Here is a 3949-nt window from a genome sequence, read left to right on the forward strand (position 1 = left end):
ATTCATAACATCTGGACAAAGGTTCTTACTGGACCGTCAGGTCTATGACAAAACTTCCCATGCTGTCAAGTGCTAAAGAAGGTGAATTAAAGGGTCAGAGTTTTAAAGTCTCAGAGTGGCGCTGGGGAAAAAGAAGAGCAAAAATATTGAATGATTAGAAGAAAAAACTAATGGAAGAAAAATCCCCTTACCCTATCCTGGAAACAGTGCAACCAGTAGGTGCTAGCCCATTATGCATTTACCACTTTGTCTCCACTTGTAATATGATAATATTGTAAGTGGCTAATACAACTGATGATTTCAATGACAACCTAATCTAATTTTGGAGTTTAAATGGAAAGCCTACTGCTGATTTTGGCCCGCCGACACTTTTTTCTATCATTCAACCCACAAAGGCATTAACAAGTACAAGATTCTTTTTCAATTAGTTTCCAATTCTTAAAACTTGGGAAATTTCACAAACCCAGAGTCTCAGCTTCTAATAATTCAAAAACACAAGAACAAAAACCATGAAGATTCAGCAACTCTTGGGCCAACATTCCCATGTTGCAAAAATGGACTGGATGTGAGTAGATTTGTTCACTGGACAGGGGCTACATTCTGCAGTCTCAACAGACTCAACCGTTTTGCAAACCAGGCCCAAACTCACTCTTTTATGTATAATCTGCCCAGCATTCGAATTTGGTCGCCAGTTTAAATATAAGAATGACTAATTTTCTTGGTGAAAAAAAAAAGTATCCTGCCTCTTATTATTGCTGACAGACTGCTCACTTCTTATATGGTTTGCCGCTGGAATTGTCCCATTGTGCAGCCAGGAACACCAGTGCCAAGTAGGGCAATGTGATCACTCAGCATAGTGGAAATGGTGCCCGTTTTGGATTCCTGCTGGCTGACTTCAAGGCCATCCTACTTGCTGGCTATGAGAATTTAAGTATTTCCTCCTGTGCGTTTCATTTTCCTCTTCTGCAAATGAAGATAATACCCACTCAGGTGTGAGAATCAAATTATTTTTTAAAATTTCTGAACGTAGCACTTTCTTTGCAAGCATTAATTCCTTTGTCCCTCTTTCTCCTACAACATGAAATGTATGGCTGTCTTTATTTGAGGCCACAGAATCCTTCGTTTTATACACTCATTCATCTTAGTCTTCACGCCATCTTGCGGGGAGGCACTTATTTTGGGAAGAACTTTAAAAGCCCCTCCCATTTGGATTCTTTTCACAATTTCCAAAGAATTTTCATATGTTTGACTTCATTGGGTCCTAACCAGCCTCTGGGATAGAAAAATTATTACTATTATTTTGTAGATGGAAACATTTAATCGAGAGCTCTGCATCTCAGCTACCTCTGGGAGTTTTCCACCTCTTATTATCTCTTTTATGGTATTGTTGGGGTGTAGGAAATGCTACCCCAAAATATAGCACCTTGGAAATGGAGAAAACAGCAGGAGCACGAAGGTCCCTCTGACCTTCTCTCACCCCTTCTTTCCTGAAGCAGGCCATAAAACCTAAGAAGGTCACTTTCCGACCTTCCCCTTCCTTCCCCACTGAAGATTCTCATGTGACAGGTGTCCTGCTCTATGCCCAGAGGGAAGGAGTGTCATACAGGGACACCAAGAAGAAAAATTGCTGAGTTCTCCCCAGTTTATTACCATTCGATCATACCCTTTGAACTCTAACCACACTTGAAGCACCGAAAAGTGTGATCAAATGACCATAAATTGTTGGTGAAAATAATTTTCCCTAAATCTTAGAGCCTTTGTTTCTGAAGGCTCCCACAGCATATAAAATTTATATTAAATAAATGTATTATGTGTTTCTCTTGTTAATCTATCTTTTGTTATAAGGGTCTGAGCCATAATCCTTACAATGAGTGAGGAAAGATATTTTCTCCCCCGTGGCACCCTGAAAGGCATTTTTTTCTGTTATCATTATTAACCCTACTTAAGTGAGAAAACAATCAGGCACAGGGAGGTTAAGTGACTTTTGGTAACACAGCCACATAATCATAGAGAGACTCCCAGAGCAAATTCTTTTCTCTCACCCAGCAGTTCCTAAAGCAGGGGGTCCTAAGAACCCCAATCTTGAAAGATATTTCAAGGAAAAGAATTCTCCTGAGTTTCATAAACTACTGGAGTACCTGTAGTTTACTTTAAAATAACAAAGACAAAAAAGACAGTGTGATACATGGGTATGTTAGTTTTAATCTATACATTTAGTACTTGCAATATTTTAATTAGAAATCTACATTTCAGGAGTTGTGAGTTGGCATCTTAAAAAAGAAAAAAAAGAAATCACAAATCCAAAACCCATCACTCTAGAAGTTCTTCCATGATCTTTAAACCTGGTCAACACCAGAAGCTTTTTAATCAGCATAATGGATGTTGAGAGTGGTTTTTCTTGGTGAATAAGGGTATATAAGAATATACAGAATAGCCAGAAACAGACCTTCCCATTCCTTGCAGAATTAGGGAAAAAGACTCCTGCAGACCGAAGAACTTGCCCCCTACCAAGAACTTGCCCCCTACAAAATGATGTCTGCTGTTGGTTAAATGTGTCCCCCAAAAGTTCGTGTACTGGAAACTTGACCCTATTGTAACAGTGCTAAGAGGGTGGGAAGTCAGATTTTGGTATTTGAAAGGTGGGGCCCTTAAGAGGTGATTAGATCGTGAGGATTGTGCCCATGTGAACGGATTGATCAATTCATGGAGTAAGGGGTGTGGTTCTGATGGCTTTGTAAGGTCAGCAAGTGAGGGATTAGCTCTCTCAGCCATACTCACCATGTGACACCCAGGTCACCGCAGGACCCTGTAGAGAGTTCCCACTAAGAAAAAGGCCCTCACCAGACATGGTCCCTGGACTTTGGACTTCCCAGCCTCTGAAGCTGTAAGAAATAAAGTTCATGTCTTTATAAATTACCCAGTTTTAGGTATTTTAGGTATTTAGGACCAGTACAATGCCCTTGCAGACTTAGGATTTCCAGTGGTGGTCTTTTCAGCTTATAGCTGTGGACTTCCTCCTTTTCCACTAAAACCTCCACTGAATCTTGCCTTTTAATATTGTTCTACCTGTCTCAAGGCAATCTTTCCCACACAGTACAGGCAGAACACCTGAAAGAACAGAGAACTCACTGCTTGGTCCATATCACTGTTTTTGTGCCTCCTGGCTAAATTCTATTGTCAGGTGTCAGGAAATTTTGTGCAACTCTCAATAAACAACTATCTGGGTGACCTTGTTTGAGGGTGAATACACCTGCCCTCACCTACCCTTAATTATTGAATGCTACTGAGTCAATAACAACAACCAGCCAAATCGGCTTAGGTCAGGTTGCAACAAAAAACTCTGCATCTTGTGTATGCCTCCTTCATTGTGTTTACTAAATGTAAGCTTCCAAGAAGTCTACAAAGTAAAGAAATTGGTTTGACTCAACATTTACCAAAGATTCACTTAAGGACAAAACAAAACTCCCCCCTNCTCTGCATCTTGTGTATGCCTCCTTCATTGTGTTTACTAAATGTAAGCTTCCAAGAAGTCTACAAAGTAAAGAAATTGGTTTGACTCAACATTTACCAAAGGTTCACTTAAGGACAAAACAAAACTCCCCCACCCCCAGGAACCTCAATTGGCATCTCATAGTGCACTTGGGGAAATCCTGGACTAGCCCTGTCTGACCCCTCACTATTAACTGACACTTCCTCCAGGCAATGCGAGAACCAGAATTAGAAACTGACTTTCATGCTTACAGAGCTGAGTTCTTCCTATTGTTCTCTGCTCTTTTCTTCCTTCTCCAAGTAAATCACAGGATCATCAGAAAGCCTATTGAAGCCTCTTTTGGACTGCATTGTGATCTTTATCTTCAAAGCCATCCTGCTAGGCCTCTGGCTTGAAATTTGCATGACAGCTAAAGGAAAGTAAATTTGGGGGCTGGTTCCCTTTGATAACCAAATGCTC

This window comes from Galeopterus variegatus, unplaced genomic scaffold (assembly GCF_000696425.1).
Source record: "Galeopterus variegatus unplaced genomic scaffold, G_variegatus-3.0.2 Scaffold514, whole genome shotgun sequence".
Taxonomy (NCBI): Eukaryota; Metazoa; Chordata; class Mammalia; order Dermoptera; family Cynocephalidae; genus Galeopterus; species Galeopterus variegatus.